At 37.0% G+C, this 18975-nt stretch overlaps 1 protein-coding gene across 1 annotated transcript in view; it reads left to right on the top strand.

Annotated features, from left to right (window-relative positions):
• GPC5 (glypican 5) overlaps positions 1-18975 on the top strand; it is a 1382768-nt gene that overhangs the window by 371402 nt on the left and 992391 nt on the right. The gene's annotated exons all lie outside the window — the stretch shown is intronic.

Raw genomic sequence — 18975 nt, 5'->3', positions numbered from 1 at the left:
AAGGAAAAGGATAAGTAAGTGCACACTGCTGGGTGCAGAGTAAATAGGAAGGTACAGGTTAGGGAGATTATTATCTTGCTTTTCTAAGTAACTGACGTAGAATTTGTATGAAAGGAGTGGTTGCAAAAGTGTAGGATAATCTGAAGAACATGATGAACAAATCTGCCCAGGAATGGAAAGATGTAGTTTTAGCACCTTAACATTTTACTTTACATATGCATTTTGTGTAAAAATTTCCAATATTATTTGTTCAAATTTTAATTTAAGTTCTGGGGCACATGTGCAGGAAGTGCAGGTTTGTTACATAGGTAAATGTGTGCCATGGTGGTTTGCTGCACAGACCAACCCATCACCGAGGTCTTAAGCCCCATATCTATTAGCTAGTTCTTCTTGGTGCTCTCCCGTTCCCTCCCTCTCCCCAACAGGCCACAATGTATGTTGTTCCACACCATGTGTCCATATGTTCTCATCATTCAGCTCCTGCTTATAAATGAGAACATTTGGTGTTTGATTTTGTGTTCTCCCATTAGTTTCCTGAGGATAACAGCTTCCGGCTTCATCCATGTCTCTGCAAAGGACGTGATCTTGTTCCCTTTTTTTGGCTGCATAGTATTCCATGATGTATATGTACCACATTGTCTTTATCCAGTCTATCATTGATGGCCATTTAGGTTGATTCCATGTCTTTGCAATTTTGAATAGTGCTATAGTGAACATACAGGTGCATGTATTCTTATAATAGAATGATTTATATTCCTTTGGGTATATATCCAGTGATGGTTATATACCCAAAGAGATACCTTTCGACCCAAATTGCTGGGTCAAATAATATTTCTGCCTCTAGATCTTTTAGAAATTGCCACACTGTCTTCCGTAAGATTGAACTAATTTATACTTCCACCAACAGTGTGAAAGTGTTCCTTTTTCTCTGTAACCTCACCAGAATCTGTTGTTTCTGGATTTTTTAATAAATGGCATTCTGACTGGCATAAGATGATATCTTATTGTGGTTTTCTTTTGCATTTCTCTAATTATCAGTGATGAAATTTTTTTCATATGTTTATTGGCTACAGGAATGTCTTCTTTTGAGAAGTGTTACATACACTTATATGTTCATAATCATATTCACAATAACAAAGACATGGAGACAACATAGGTGTTCATCAGAAGTAGACTGGATAAAGAAAATGTGACACATATGTACCATGAAATACTATGCAGCCATAAAAAGAATGACACCATGTCTTTTCCAGCAACTTGGTTGCAGCATAAAACAGAAACATGCAACAGAAAACCAAATATTGTGTGTTCTCACTTATGAGTGAGAACTAAACATTGATTACTCATGGACATAAAGATGAGAACAATAGGTACTATGAATTACTAGAAGGAGATGGGAGGAAGGGGGGCAATGGTTGACACACTGATTGTTGAGTACTATGTTCATTACTCGGGCAATGGGATCAATCATACCTCAAACCTCAGCATCACACAATATACCCATGTAACAAACTTGTACATGAATTCCCTGATTCTAAATTAAACTTGAGATTATTTTTTTAAAAGAAAAATTTCAAAATTTATTTACTTCTCAAAGCATATGGTTTCTTTATTTATGTCTCCTTCCCCTTAGTCTATAAAACGTTTTATAGCAGGATCTATAGTAATTAAGGATCCATAGTAATTAATAATTAAGACATACCATAGAATCTATACTAATTGTGATATTTTCTATACTCAATCTGTATACAGGATAGGATGTAGTTTAGTGTTTTGAACATTACAGATTCTCCAATAGGATTTGTTGAATGCATTTGTTAAAGAGAATAGGTTGTTTGCAATAGATTCTAGGTAACATGCTTACAGTTTGAGAACAAATTCAATTTTTTTATTTTTCAGACAGTATTCTACTAAATACCAAACACAAAAATGAACACTATTGCTACCATAAAGGTTGACAACTTTTATTAATATTTAAGAATTTGTTTTTAATGATTCAAAGAACTATAGAAATGTTAATATTGTAAACGCAACTTCCTCACTCATATTTTCCATTAGTATTAAAATGAAAGCATTAACCCTAGGTTTTAAAATTTCTTTTACATCTAAATAAGATCTGTTCACAATTTTCTAAACTTAATTTATTAAATAACAAAGTCATATCTTTGAAATTCAAGAAAATTGAGATTTTAAGCTCTGATTTATGATTTTCTTGCAGTGTTAGTAATCTGATTATTTTTATATTGATGAAATTTAATACATTTCAATAAGAAATTTATTCAGACAGTTTTATCTTGATTTTATATATAGAAAAATAAATATACAATATTTGTAAATGTATGTGCCTGAAAGTGAAAAATATTCCTTTGGATTAATGAGATATGAGATCAGTTCACTTAAATAGCTGTTTAAATGTCATTCTCACCTATTTTTCCTATTGTGTATTTCCACGTAAAGAAATATGCACCAAAATCTTAAAGGCCAAGAGACTAAAACAGTAAACATATGTCATTCAAATTCATGATACACTACTGAGACCCAGTGAAAGAAATCTGTAGGAATCCTATAGATGATCTCTTATTACCCTTCTTTATCAATTCACAACAATTCATTTTCCTCTTATAATACCTTCACTGTTTATGTTTTTGATCCTCTAATCACTAGTGTGGCTATTTTTGTGCAGAGTACATAATACGCATAATCTCTTTTGTTAATCGATATTTTAAAAAATGCCTTTTAGATGTGGGATTTATTTTAAAAGCAGATTGTGCAATTTTTCTCCTTCGTATATTTAGAAATGTTTTAATAGTGTTTATTTCTAAAGGTTTGCATACACTTGGCATTTTTTTAGACATGCAAGTCTAGAGCCACATTTGTATTTAATATTTTCAAGTTTATGTATAGTATATATACTTCACACATTTCAAAGTTGTTCTCTCATCTGTCTCCATAGTGTCTTTATAAGATAAATGGCTAGTGTATCTTGAGCTCCTAGCTATAATGCTAAATTATGTTTCTTTTAATATTTTAAAGTCACATTAACTTTTTATATTCTTACGTATTTATTATTCAAGCCTTAGACAATCTACATTCTTGTTAAGTTTCAGTCTGGACACCAATTTTTCTGCCCCTTTCTTTTAGCTTTGAAATTCTCTTAAATAGAAATAATGTGGGAAGATTTTCATAGCCTCATAGAAATAATGTGGGAAGATTTTCATAGCCTAGTCATTACATAATGAATATCAAGATCATTAACAGTAAGAAAGCATTTGTTTAATCTCATCACCACTCTCTTGATGGTTTTATCTAAATCCAAAACAGACGTTGAACAGAACTAACTCCCTGTGACATCCATACTGTGTGTGTGTGAGTGTGTGTGTGTGTGTGTGTGTGTGTGTGCGCGTGCATGTGTTTTCTTCAGAAATCAGAATATTTGATCTGTTTAATTTTGCTTTTTGAAAGCTCAGCCTTCTGACATGGTGAACACATTTCAGAATTTACAATTGTTTATTGGCCTGAATAAGGTAAAATTTTATACAACATTCATAATTTTCCTTGGCACAGTTCTTTCTTATATTCCTTATACATGTTGTTCCCCTCTGAAAAAATTTCTGGCCGTGTCAAGGAAATATACATTTGAAATTATGGATTGGACCATGTAGCTGATGACAAAATCAAATTGATGGTTCACCAACAATAGAAACACAAGTAAAGTTATTAATTGCTATATATCTTCATGTCACAATTTTTAAAAGCTATGTAGTTACATCTTGACAGTAGAAATATTTCTTATAACCAACATTTATTGAATGCTTCCTATGTACTTGGCATTGTGGTAACATTTTGTGGCAAGGACTATTATTATTATTACTATTTGCTATTGCTAAAGTGATGTGGGCAAAGTCACATACCAAATAGTTTGTTGAACCAGGATTTGAATTCAAGCAGTTCCACCCTAGTGTCCACGTTCCAAGTCCCAGCATACCATAGTGCTGCAGGGAGGTGACAGCTGTCTGTGGCTGGGCACATCACCATATCACATTCCTAAACAAGATTATCTCCTCTGTTGCATTTTCTGCCTTGGATTTACAGGCATGGTTAAAGCAGACTCCCCTGTGTACTAAATATATAAGCATTCAATCACAGTGCTATTTATTTGTATATTTACATGTCACATCTTACAGAGCAATATTTAAGTTATCAAAAGACATAGCAGATAGTACTGAGTATTAGCATAATATTAAAGAAAGAACCTTGGATTTGCAATCAAAAGACATGGACTCATTCTGTCTCTTCTACTTGAGAAGGGAATGTTTTAAATAAGTTACCTGAGCATTACTGGTTCTCAGCATTCTCATTCATAAAAAGAAGATAATAATATTAATACTAATACTTTTTTCTGACTAGATTGTTACAAAGATTAAGAGGACCAATTAACACAAAAGTAACAGTAATGAATATAGTAGAAAATAAATAGGTGATAGTGTTTTTTGCCTTCTTCTTACCAAGCAGATGTTTTAAAAATAGTCTAAATTATCTGTTGCAAGTACCCAGAACTCAAACTATTTGATGATGGATTGCTTAACTTTTAGTAATTATAACGGAAACCAAAAATCGTCATTAGCTAATCGTCATATCATTTTATATTATTGGTGAGTAGTCATCTTCGTACTATAAGTATTAAGATGTTAATTTAAATGATTCACCCTGTTCATACAATTTCTAAAATGAAAATGGTTTAAAAAGTGATTTTCAGAGTGTGTTGGTTGTGGCCCATTAAAGGATGATGAAATCAATGTACGTTTCAGTTTAGAGAGCATCTTTATATTTTAATACAAAAAAAGGAGTGTATCACTCATAGTTAACCTAAGTATTATTTTTGTGAAATTTTCCATTTGATTTTATACACATGCAGACATACACACGTCTGTACCTGGTCATACCTATGTATGTGTGTATGAATTGGTTTGTGACATAAATGTTATTTCTTAACATAAATTTCACTATTAAAAAAAGTTACTCTCCACAGTGCTGGCTGTCATCGTCCATAACACAGGATGGTGTGCTTAAAAAGTGTGCATGCTACCCAGCCTTGGCCAATCAGTGCCTTTCCTAAGATTGTTAAGTTTAACAATTGTTCAATTGTTAAATTAATTTTTAAATTAATTATTAAATTTCCTAAAATTGTTAAATTGTCTCTGGTAGATACTCTAGAAACAAATATAACAGAGACAGACAGACAGACAGACAGACACACACACACACACACACACACACACACACACATACACATACACAGGGAGAGAGATGAGATAAGATATGAGGTGTTAAGGAAGAGAAATACAGAAAAATAGAGAAATGCAAACAGAAACATAGAGACAGAAAAATGCAAATAAATAATGACAACAGATTAGAAAAATAGAAAGGCAATGCAGTAAGAGACACAACATGGGGGACAGAGGCAAAAAATGCAGAAAGAACTACACAGGGACAAAGAGACATGGAGAAGAAGGGATGGATGCAAAGACAGAAATACAACTGAAACAGAAGAGAGATGAAGATCTCATTGAAGATCTGGAACTAGTCACTTCTGAAATCAACTCGACCCTAGGCTCCCTTATACTATGAGCAAAATGTATTTGTGTTTCTATCATTTAGAACCCAAAATAGTACTTGTATTGCTGGTTATGCTTTCTTAAAAATAAAATTATTCTCGATTTTTTTAAAAAGTCACTCTTGAGAAGTCCTGTTAGTATCTGATGAGGATGTTTGCGGCATGTTTTCCCAGAAAGATGCAGCAGCATTGCTTTAGGCATCATCTATACCCACTCATGGTCTTTGCTCCCCCAGCGTCTCATTGTCACTTCATAGTGCCAGCACATCCTTTACAATGATGACATTGCTTTTTATCCCAGTGCTCACCAGCTTGCTATCATAACACATAATTTGGAAGAATTTCTTGACATCTTTTGCTTAAAGCTAATGTTTTATTTAACCGATGCATGCTTTCTGCTACTAGTTGCTCTTAGCCATCAAAAGGAGGCTTGGCGAATTTAAAACAGGAGAGAGAGATGAATTATTCTTTTTTATTTGCTCATTTCCTGATAATTCTTGATAATTTTAATAGGTTTTGATGTGCTAAAATGATCTCCTGAGAACAGTTTAATCATTGCAGAGCACATTAAAATAACAAGGTATTATGCTGTCTTGATCCCTAAGAAAGGCAGGTTTGGCGAGGCAAAAGTGTAAAAAAGACCGGCCCGTCACAGTGAGGTTTTACTGGAGATGTGTGCATGTGAACTTCACTCAGGCTCAGGCAGCTGAAGGGAAGGAGATGAAATCTCAGCACCAGACCTGGCAGGCCAGGTTGACATGAGGGACATCTGATTCGTCTCACGAACGTCGGTGGCAGAATGAGCAGAGAGTGAGAGCACATTGCTGCATTCTGGTTCATTGTGGACTGATTGAGAGCTGCGGGGAAATTCTGCTTCTCTGAACCACATGGCAGAACATAACCTCCACACATCTCCCTCTGCCTTTGGCAAGCGGGGCAGAGGAGTGGGTGTCTTGAAAACAATGGCAGGATGGAGAGAGGGAGTGGGGTGGCTGACGTTTTACTTTTAAACACATTTTAAGAGTACAGCTTTACAAACTCCTCCACTGCCAACCTTCAAGTTCCACTCTCCACCCGTCTGTAAAACTGAGCTGGAAATAATTACATCTAAAGCTAAAAATGGGAGGTGGGGAGCATTTTGCATGTAAAAATATGACTAAAGAAACGTTGCTGTTTCTTTGAATCCCTTGATACTTCTTTCATGCATATACTTACGAGCTGTTGGAAAAGAAAATATAATATTTTATTTTCTAAATTAAAGAGTATATTTTGCTGCCATTAAGATACCATGGGCTTTGCTTTATTGGATCATTAATTTGACTTTGAATGGTCAAAGGGACTTATTCAGTAAGCATGTATTTTGCAAACACACAAGAGGTGTATATTAATGAAAGACTAAAACATACCCAGGAGTCTTTTATTGCCATATTAAAACATTTATAAATGGGACTTTAATTTAAAGTGCCGCTAAAATGAAAATGAAATGTTATATTGATTCTCAAGCCAGATGCTCTTTGGAAAATGCAGTGTGTGTGTTATTCCCACTTCAAATTATAACTTCAAATCTGACCTGGACATACTTAAAGATAATTCTCTGAAGACAAGATGTAGCATATAAGGCAATTAAACTAAGTCATTTAGATTTCTAGGATGGCTTTTGTACACTAGGTGGCAGAGGCTTCTAAGAATATCTCTCTTATATAAAGTACCAGTTTGTTTAGCTTTGCAAGCTCAAGTGAAACATTAATGAAAATGTTCTTTTTCAACAGCAGACTAACATTCTCCTTTTTACAAATACGTGGAAAAGTTTTTTAACTGAAATTTCAACAGCACGTTTTTGTTCTGTGTGAACCTTCAACAAATGCTATAAATTGACTGATTGATTGATTGAGACCATGTCTTGCCTCTGTCAATCAGGCTGGAGTGCAGTGGCGTGATCTCAACTCACTGTAACCTCTGCCTCCTGGGTTCAAGCAATTCTCATGCCTCAGCCCTCCGAGTAGCTGAGATTATAGGCACTTCGCTAATTTTTTGGTGTTTTAATAGAGACTGGGTTTTACCATGTTGCCCAGGCTGGTCTTGAACTCCTGACCTCAAACAGTCCCCTTGACTCGGCCTCCTAAAGTGGTAGGATTGCAGGCATGAGCCACTCCGCCTGGCCAAATGCAATAAATTTTTTGTTTAGTGAATTTATTTTTTCATAGAATAGCAGAATAGCGTTCTGATAGTGTTAATTTTTGATTCAACTTCGGTTTAATTCATTAAATTTTTTTTTTTACTTTCACACAATAAAAAAAGTTCTTAAATGGCATGCTTCAAATGAATGTATGGTGGGGGTAATGCCTCACATTCTTACAACACCTCTTTATTTTTGCAAGACCCTTCACATGCATTTTTTAATTTCATCATTAAAATAACGCTGTACTGTATTAGCACAATTTTATAGGACAGGAAATACATTTCAGACAAGGTGAGTAACTTCTCCAAGATTAAGTAACAAAGTGCTACTGTGTTTTCCCTTTCTATCTGAGCACAAGAGCATTAAACAGAATATTCACTAAAGAGGAGCTCTAAGTATATTAGTGGAAGTGGAAATGTCATATATTTTTTTAAAAGGAGGTATATATACAATATTTAGCAAGAAACTGGGAGAAGGGAAAGCCAAAATAAATGAACTGATTTATTTAAAACATTATCAGCATTACCCTGAAAATTATCTTATATGCTATATCATGAATTTGGGGACCCATTTTATAGGAGTATTCTTAATAGAGTTTTAATGCATTTAATGCATGCTCTTTTTTTCCCCAGGTATCTGAAGAGATGTGTACCTTTTGCAATAGATCAAAATATCCCTATGCCCACTTCCTACACCAACTAATATCAGATTCACTAGACTTTATTAAGAATAGACTTCTAACTCCTACTCATAGTTTTTAGGAACTAACTCAGGTATCTTCAATTTCAACCAGCATCCCAGATTTGGCTAATTAGTTGTAAGAATCAACAAATTTTACTTTTTTGATATTATATAGATGCAGGCAGAAATATCTAAATAGGGTTATAATCACCTAAATCGTTTTTTTTAATTATCATAAATTACCCCAAAAATTTTGTTCCATGTGAAAAGATTACCTAATGAATGAATAACTTTGCACTTTAAATAAAGAAAATGGACACACACTCATTCACACACCTACATTGCAGTAGAAAAGAATTCTAGAATTCTTCTAGAAAGGAATTTCTTTTCTAGATTAATGGTTGTAAATGTCCCCAATCAAATATTAGTTAATACTAGATTCACATTTACAACCATTAATCTAATATTTGAGATTAACCATTAAATTAATCTCGAATGTTAGATTAATGGTTGTAAATGTCCCCACTCAAATATAGTTAATAAAAAAACATTGTCCTTTGAAAAATAATTTGAGAAGTGATAATTTTGTTTCTGCTACTAATTTTTACCTCTGATTGCTAAGTGATCTGACAACTAGCCATTGTTCTCCCCAGGTTTGCTTTCTAGTGTAAATTTGGTAGACTTAATTATGGGTGATAATAGTAGCATTTTTGAGGAATAACAATCTATTGTGCATTTTAATGCGTGATTATAAAAGCACTCTTGACAAAGAAATTGATCACCTAAACAAAATAGGCATGGATATACATGCAGGTCAATCAAATGGAAGATCAATCATGTCAAGCAATGTTTTCCAACAGTTCTTTTGAGAGATAGTCAGAGAAACAACAAGAAAATAAGTTTTAAATAATCTTGGAAGTGCTGTATTTTAAAACATATTAAGTACATTTTTCATTTGGTTTTAACTGCAAGATTTCTCAAAGCAATGAACAGACCAATGTGCAGTGAATTTCTTGGAGGCAGATGTATAGTTCACTGTTGAATATATTTGGCAACAAGACATTTTTGTAGTTATCTTGTGGGACTAGAATAACGTGGGATGGATTCAGAAAATCTGAATTTATGAGTATACAGCTCTGATGAACCACATTATCGATTACTTCTAGTCTGTTGAAGATCTGTCTTTTTCAGAAAATAATGAATTTTAGAGGATTTATATACTGCATATAGTATGGTCCATTGTAAATGTTTAAAAACCTTCTCTTATCCTCCTTCTTCCCAAAAGCATATGTAACTCTTTTGTCGTAGGAATGAATAATGTTTTCTTTATCACTTCAAACATGATTGAATAACCTATGAAGACCCCAATACAAAAGGAAGGACAGAAGAGAGTACCAATTCATTGGTTAATGATTACAGCTCTGCTGACTTTGTGCCTTCTCATCCTGGTCATTTTTATGGGTTCTTACATATTCCACCCGTTGAGCACCTATCTCTCTGCATCTTTAAACTGACACGGAACACGTGGATCCTAATTAGTTCTTTTACAGTTTCCTGGAGTATGCTCTTACCTGCTTATTTGAAATCTCATGGCCTCTTGATACCTCTTTACTACCTAGGTTGTTATACATAATTCAAAGACAGAGAAAGAACAATGAACATTTAGATCAACTAACTCATACTACAAAAGAGGAAATACAACATATTACTTCTTAACTACTCCTGCCCATGAGACTTTGCAGTGTCATAATGATTCTTTGAAACCTCTCTGATTTCTAAAGAATCTCCAGACGTAAATTCTCCAAAGTGATACCTTAGGACATGGCCAGTCACTGGAGGAGAGTGAGGTACCTCCCGATCCCTGCCACGCCTCACATAGAAATGTTTATGGGAGTAGGACCAAGCTAAAAAATTTCATAAGACAATAAACTATTTCTGAGCCAGTGCTAGCCTTGTTTCACGTCTCTGTATTCCAGGACTTAGTTTTGCAGCTCTTGTTGAAAAAATGTGTGCTTTGAATGAAGAGACCTTCCAAACAGGCTTTGTGTGAGCAACATGGCTGTTTATTCACCTGGGTGCAGATGGGCTAAGGCCGAAAAGGGCGGTAGCAAAGGGCAGTGGGATAGGAGTTGGTATTATAGGTTTGGGTAGTTTTTTGGGTGCGGGAGTGTTGCAGAGTAAGATTAGTTACAGTGGTGGGTAGGGGCAAGGAGCATACATGACCACAAGTTCAGTTACAATGGCAGGGTTGGGTAAGAGGTATTTACATGATCATAAGAACAGTTAAGATGGCAGGGTTGGGTGAGGGGCTTGTTTGGGGAAGTGATCAGGGACAATGACAAGTGCAGGCAGGGGATGGGAGACATAAGCTGCGGCAGGCAGGACTTCAGACCTTCGGGCTCCAGGCTTGCATATGGAGACCTGACATACCTGTCTTTTTATAGAGAGAGAGAAAGAATTAGAGGAAAGGGGGTGATAACAGGTTTTAGGGCGTGGGGATGAAGTTTTTCAAGGCTTCATCGAGTGGGATTGGGGGCAGGGTGGAAACCTAAAAATGGGAAGGAATTTACACTGCCGGGATATTTTGGGGAAAGGGGTAATATTGCGGGGGTTTTAGAAGGAGCACCTGTCATATTGACTAACTGGTTATTGCTTGTATATGATTTTGTAAGAATTGAGAGATTAATTGGAAAAACACAGGGTTTAAATAAGAAGGAGAAAGATAGTATTAGAGGTTAACTGTGTGAAGGGAGAGCTTTTGTTTTCATGGTGCATGAGAAAACTTGCGTTATCTATAAGCAACCACTCACTTGTATTAACCAGATTGGGTTTGAGCAGAGAATGGGAGCCAGATTAAGCGTGAAATACTAGCTGTAATTGCCTGGAGGAAACATGTAAACGTATAAAATGTGTAAACAAAAGCAGGGCATGGGAAAGGAAATGAGTACAGTGAATTTGAGCACAGTTAGACAATAGACTTTTTGAGGTGTGGTTTAAGCAGTGGGAGGACTGCATAAAGGTGGAGAAGGCGAGGGGCTGAAAGTAAATGTATGAGGCATAAAGAGAAAACTTTGGAGGTGGTGAGAGGGTAAATAGCATATAGCCTGTGATTCTGAGGGATTTGAAGAGTATTAGGGCAGCAGTTGCTGAGCATTGTCATGAGGGCCAGCCCAGGACTGTGAGGTTAAATTGTTTGGATAAAAAGGCTACAGGCCATGGGCCTGGCTCCTATGTGAGAATCCCGACTGCACTGCCCTGGATTTTAGCAGTATATAATGAAAAAGTGTTGAGACAGGTTGGGGAGAGCCAGGAAGGGAGCGGTTTTTAGAGCTGTTTTTTAAGGAGCAAAAGGAGGAGTGAGGAAAGGATTTAGGATGAACAGGGTTGGATAAGTTTTCTTTAGTGAGTTTAGACAATGGCTTAGTTAGAATAGCAAAACCTGGTATCCACAGGTGAAAAGCAGCAACCACACCCAGGAAGAAGAGAAGCTGTTGTCTGGTGGATGGGGTTGAAATTAACTGGATACAGTTGGCAGGGAGAGTGCATGTATGCTGGTGAAAGATCATAACAGATGGGAAAGAAATTTGGGCTTTGGAAGGGGCTACACGATACCCCATTGAGTACAGTATAGATGCTGAAGAAGCAGGAGGGTGAACTGAAAGATCATGTCGCAACAGAGGGTGATAACAGGCTTTACTTTTAAAGTAAAGGTCAGGTACTGGGCTGGGCAGGGTAAGGGTGATTAGGTTTTAAGGGGATGCTGAGGGGTGAGTGACTTGTAGCAATGATGGGAAGGCGGTGTTTTATACACCCTAGGGTTAAGGTTGGGGAACATAAGGGAAGCTATTGTGGGAGGTATGGGTTTGAGGAGGAGGGTGGCAATGAGGTGTGGCTGTAGCCCAGGAATAGGGAAGGAGGCAGACAATTTTGCTAGGATATCTTGGCCTAACAGAGGAACTGGACACGTGGGGATGATTAGAAAGGAATGTGGATAGAGTGCTGGCCTGATTGACACCAGGTGTGGAGTTTTGAGAGGCCTGGAGACCTTGCTGTTAATTCCCACAACAGTTACAGAGGCCAAGGAGACAGGTCCTTGGAAAGAAGGCAGCGTGGAGCAGGTGTCTCCGTGTTGATTAAGAAGGGGATGGACTTAGCCTCCACTGTAAGAGTTACCCGAAGTTTGGCGTCCGTGATGGTCCAGGGGGCTTCCGAAATGCTTGGGCAGCCTTCGCCTTTAGCTGCCACGCCGAGGGTTGCTGCTTCAGGAGCTCTGGGAGCAGCAACGTGAGTCGGATAGTCGACTTCCTGTGGGGGCCCCGCACAGACGGGGCAGGGCTTAGGAGCAATCCCAGCTTGCGGGCATTTTTTGGCCCAGTGGCCAGGTTTCTGACACGTGAAGCAAGGTCCAGGAGGGACGGCTGGACGCGCTGCAGTCTGGGTGCTCCGAGGTCCTGTGAGCCGGTGCTGTGGCTGGAGTTTGTCTTACGGAAGAGGCAGCATCTGGAGTCCTGAGATGTGCTGCCGCCCAGCAGATTTTTCCCTATTATTGAACACCTTGAAGGTGAGGTTGCTTAATTCCTGTTGTGGGATCTGAGGGCCAGATTTTAATTTCTGTACGTTTTTGAAATGTTGGGGTTGATTGGGTGATAAAGCGTTTTTTTAGGGGTGAGAGTAGAAGTCGGGACGACATTTAAGTCACTTCACTCCAGGTGAGATTATAGGACTCGGGCAAGCATTGGAGGATGTGGTGAAAAGGAGCCTAAACGGTGGCCAATTTGGAAAGGCTGGATAAAGGAAAAGGAATGTGCACCCTAACTATGCCTTTGGCTCCAGCCACCTCTGGAAGCCAGGATTGTTGGGGAGGGGCAGAGGAGGTAGCCTCGGGACTAAACTGTGATCTGGGTCACGTAAGAGGTGGGGAGGTGACAGGAGGGGAATAAAGAGGTGGGTTGTGGGCAGAGGAAGAGGAGGAAGGCTCTAGGGGGTGGGGTTACGTTCCGGATTAGGGCCTGGTTCAGGCAGGAGGGGAGGAGAACGGTTGGAAGGGTCGATGAACAAGGAAGATTTTGGCTTACCAGCAGAGGAAGGAGGGGCAGACGGAAGGGAAGAGAAGGAGTAGAGATTAGGGAGGGATTGGTGTGTAAAAAAATGCCTGGACATAGGGAATTTCAGACCATCTGCCCATGTTGTGACAAAAATTTGTCTAAATTTTGTAAAATAGAGAGGTTGAAAGTGCCTTTTTTTTTTTTTTTTTTCTTTTTGCCAGTTGGAGCTGTTGTTTAACTTGTATTGTGGCCATGCAGTGTTACAGAGGAAGAGGAGAGGTGTGGGTTTTAGGTCAGGAGACAGTTAAAGAGGCTTCAGGTTTTTTAAAACACAGGCCAGCAGAGAGGAGGCAGGGAGAGAGGACGGACAACTGCCCACGGTTCTGGAAAGGCAGCAGAGACAAGGGCAATGGGCATGCAACCCAGCCGCTCAGAAGGAGTCCCTAGTTGAGCCTGGGTTGAACCTCTTCCTTGGTGGGTGGTCAAAGAGAGCATCTTCTCCATTGACCTGCCACCAATATCGGCCATGAGCCTGGAGGGCGAGTGACTAGGGTGAATGTCTCCACGATAGTCAAACCCCTGGGGAAACTGGGTCCCCAGATCTGTGACCTGTGTAGGATTTTCCAGGCATGAACTCCATGGAGGAACTTGGTTTCCCTGATTTTCCTTGTCTTTGTGGTGGAAAAAGGACAAAACCAAAGGAGGAGGAAGTGGAAAGGAAAAGTCAGAAGGATGGGAAAGCAGAAAAGAGAGACTGCTTACCAAAATAGCTGGTGGTGTGCGTCTGCGGGCTGGTCTGATGACCCCAGGTAGTAGGTAGATCTCTTCATGGAGGGAGCACAAGAACAGGGATCGGGGTTTGATCCCTCACAGGAGTTCCCCTGTCCTGGGTTTCGGTACCAAATGTTGAAAAAATGTGTGCTTTGAATGAAGAGATCTTCCAAACAGGCTTTGTGTGAGCAACAGGTCGTTAGCAAAGGGCAGTGAGATAGGAGTTGGTATTATAGGTTTGGGTAGTTTTTTGGGGGTGGGGGTGCTGCAGAGTAAGGTTAGTTATGGTGGGGGTTGGGGTAGGGGTAAGGGAGTGTACATGACCACAAGTTCAGTTACAATGGCAGGGTGGGGTGAGAGCTATTTACATTATCATAAGAACAGTTTTAAGATGGCAGGGTTGGGCGAGGGGCTTGTCTGGGGAAGGGATCAGGGACAATGGCGAATGGAGGCGGGGGTAGGAGACATCAGCTGGGGCAGGCAGGACTTCAGACCTTCGGGCACCAGGCTTGCATATGGAGACCTGACAGCTCTTGCCTAACAGAGAAAGCCCTCACTATCTTTGTGTTAGAGGAATAATCAGAAAATATAGATAAATGAATTGAAAGCAATGGCTAAATTATATATTCAGAGCTAATTGTCAATAATACAAACTTTAGGCATTTAAGGACGTGGTCAAAAATTTATTTTTTTAATGTAGAAAAAGGGTTGTGATCTTTACTATGTTTCTAAAAAGCATAATTAAGCCCTCATCAATTTCTGTACCTGTGAATGTGCTTTGGCATTATACTTACAGCATCAGATATTTTATACTCTGGATAATTAGTGGACAGTTCTGTACCTTTGATTTGCTATTATGCCATCAGTATTCAACAGTTATTTTAACCACTACTGAAATATTTTAAGTCCACTGCCATTTAATCATAGCAATTATCCTGTCTGCAGAAGTTTCCAGTGACAGAGAACTACCCTGTGACTGACAACCAATGATGAATAGTTTTTTCTGACCCTAAGTTTGGCTAACAAGTAAGTGAGGATCCTTCACATTTTCTTTGCTTTGCCTTGCCGTGTGTCAAAACTGTAAGTCCTCTGACTGACATTTGACTTGGTGAAACTATAATTGTCTTGTTGGTTGTGGCTGTGTTAGAGAAAAATTATATACATAATTAACTGTTGGCTCAGATGAATTTCTCAGTTTTATTGCTTACCCTTGTTTGTTACTGAATTAACTGGAAATTTACTTTCCTCTCTAATCTCCTGTAGAATATAATCATTAAATTCATTTCCCACACGTGAAATTCCCATCTCCTGCTTTACTTATTTTTTTATAAGTAAAAAAAAAAGAGAGAAACTTTTAAAGTACAGAACACATATGACCCAAAGACATGTTGAAACATATACTGAATATACTCTATAAAATTTTAAATATATGTGTGAAAAATTGTCATGAATATGTGACATAAAAGAAAAAAACGGAAGGTGACTTTTTGTAATATTAATCTGTTAAGAAGTAGACATTAGGAAATAGTTCACTATTTTTTGGACGCATATGCTAATAAGCTTTTAGGGAAGGTTATGGAGTGAAGTCCAAGATTCAGGGATTCAGATTTTTCTCAGGGAATTATGTGCCATTAAAAAAATAAGATTTAATGGGTGGGGTATAAAGCTGTCTTAGTGGTTCTATTCCAAGGCGAGGAAATCATGTTTTTTTAAATATTGAAACTAAGAGTAATTTGGAGAGAATTCAAAAAATAAGAAAACAATTTAGTTTTGGAGAATTAATTGCTGTAATAGCAGAATACTAAACCTAGAGTTTCAAGTGTGTTAAATATGATGACCAGGCCCTAAGATGTCATTTTTCTCATCTTTTGACAGGATGGAAAATGACTATGATGGCTTGTTTATTATGTTCTAGAATTCTTACCAGATAATTACATAAGTTGCATTATTTAATGCTTCCTGCAAGTCAAAGAGACATTATTATAACTCTGATTTTGCAGATTAGGGCACAATATTTGAATATTAAGTCATAATACGTAATGTTATAGTGCCAGGGAATGGTTGAACCTAAAGCCCAATCTGAATGCAAAGAGAGTGTTCTTTCTATAAACACTTCAGTTACATAGTCTGTATAAGAGAACACTCTCTTTTCTCTTTTCACTAAATGAATAAATCAATTTAGTTACTAGAGTAAAGCTGGTATAATTTAATTTATCGACGACCTTGGCTTAACACAGGAACATAATAAACTAAAATAGAGTAAAAAATCTTCTGAAATAACTATGATGTATCTCTAAGGATAATAAAAAAGGGAGGATAACTTCAAGGTCCAATAGTAGATGGATAATTAAACAAATTATGCTGTGTCCGTATAACAGGTTTTATGTATTTTAAATCATTACTTTAGTTGTACAATATAAACTACAATATAAACTTTTCTGTATGTCACCTGCTGTTATAGTAAAACATTAAGGAGAAGTATTACCAATGAAGGGAAATCTTAACCTAATATTTAACACTTTATCACCTCTTAGGATTTTGAGGAACACTTCTTATTTCTTTGTTCCTTTTTATTTAGAATCACAGAGATGTTATATAACCAAAATAAAAATAAAAAAGTCAAACCCAGGAAATATTTTACAGATTTAAAAGTTCTCACATTCTCAACATTACTTAGAAAATGAATGGAAAACATTGACATAACTCTAACTTGTGTCTACCTCTATTAAATTTCAAAATCTTTAAAACTGTCACAACTTCATTAAAGGTGAAATGACCTATTTTACAATTTAAAAAATAGTCTGGGTGCTAATTGAATCTAGAATTAAAACTTGAATCTTTGAGTGTTTTGACCCTTAGAATTATTTTGTTCTGAATATCAATTAGAAATTGACCTAAAGACATCGGATATATGAAGGCTATTTAATTTTTAAAATTTGCATGAAAGTAATAGTAATCACGCTAATTCTAATTTTCTAACGGAGAAGACAGATAAATGCTCCTTATCTGTGAGGTGTTTCTCTAATTTTGATAATTTCATATAATACATTCTTAAATATATGTTTTAGGTTTGTGTTTATTTGAATTTTTTCTCAATTATGTTATATGACGATAAACAATCTATTAAGAGCATGTTAACAGAAATAACCCTTTAGAGACAATGGAAGAACTCTATAGGCCCTATTGGTGGTGTAATTTTTTAACAGGTTTGAAGTGTGTTATTTCAAGATTCAGTTGCTATCCACTTTATTTAATTTTATAACCATGCTACCCTAATACCGTAAATATAAAGCAACTTTATATTTAAAGTATTTTTGAGTGATCTCTTCTTGTGGAAATTACATGAATAGGTCATTGATTTCTCTGGTACACATGACTTTGAACAAAATGCTGCTATGAGCAAAACAAGGTCATTATAACTATCCACTTCCCCGTGAACTGTGTTAAATAATCATAATCCAAATAAGCAGCTCCAAAATGTTGGTCTCTGTATGAACCTGTTACTTAAAAGCAGTCGCACGTTGGTAACATCTTTCCTGGATTATGTTGCTACATCACAGCAAAGTTCTAAATACACATAGAGACACTTCAGTACTCAGAACATTTTCTTAGCGTGCCCACAACGTGGAGCTGCAGTGCGAATGAAATCAGACCCATGCTCTGAAACAGGTTGCTGAGTCTAGTGAAGCCAAATATACCAGAGAGGCTGTGAATAAAGTGGTGGGCAGTACCGGAAAGATGTGCCTTAGGCTGAATGGGAAAGATCTGAACTTTCATGGAAGAAAATATTTATGAATGCAACCTAAGGTGAAATTAACTAGCACGGATTCAGACTGACACTTGCAGAAGTCCAGATAGTAAATATAAAAATGTCTCTGTTTTTAAGTTGATTGAATCTTCTTGTTCTATTTCTTATAACTGGTAAGTTGTGCACCTCTATATTTAAGTGCCTATTTTTAAAAACACTTAATTTTTTTTCTTTGAAAGTATGGAATAAAGGCACATTGCTAGGAAAATGAAAAAGCAGAAAAACTTAAAATGTGATTTAGTAGAAAAATAATTATGGAACGCTTTACCATGCTAGCTGCTTTCTACTCTACCACAAACTTGTGAAGTGGTTAGAACGTGTGTTATTGCTCGTGGTTTCCAAATGGGAAAACAAGGACTCAGAGAGCTTACACAACTCCCCAAATGTAAACCTTGTGGTAGAATCTACAATAATGTTCAATCTGTCCTCTTCGAATTCCAGTCCAGCATTTCTCTAGTACATATACATTTTTGTTTGGTAAATTCTTCAGTATTCTGCAGTTTCCTGTGCTTTTTGAGTTCTTGTTTCGTACTTATTTCCCTCTCTCAGCATTTTTATGCTATTCTCCAGCATAGGAAGAGGGTATCTTTCTTGATTTCTGTTCATCTTTATCACCAATCATTTACCTGTTGAATTAACATAAATTGCAATAGCAGAAATGAAGGCAACAATTGAAAAATCAGAAAGCTCTCACTTTTTCTATCTTCTGACCCAGTTTGCAAGAGTATATTGGTAAAAATATCTTGACGTCTTTGGAATTCTGTCGAGAAACACAGAACCCAAATGACATCTATATTCATTGTCTCTCACATACATTTTGCCTTTTAAAAATACATTTTGTGCATTTTATGCCCAAAGTGTCACAGAACTGCTGCAT

Source organism: Saimiri boliviensis, chromosome 16 (genome assembly GCF_048565385.1).
Source record: "Saimiri boliviensis isolate mSaiBol1 chromosome 16, mSaiBol1.pri, whole genome shotgun sequence".
Taxonomy (NCBI): domain Eukaryota; kingdom Metazoa; phylum Chordata; class Mammalia; order Primates; family Cebidae; genus Saimiri; species Saimiri boliviensis.
This window is presented reverse-complemented; position numbering and strand designations above follow the sequence as displayed.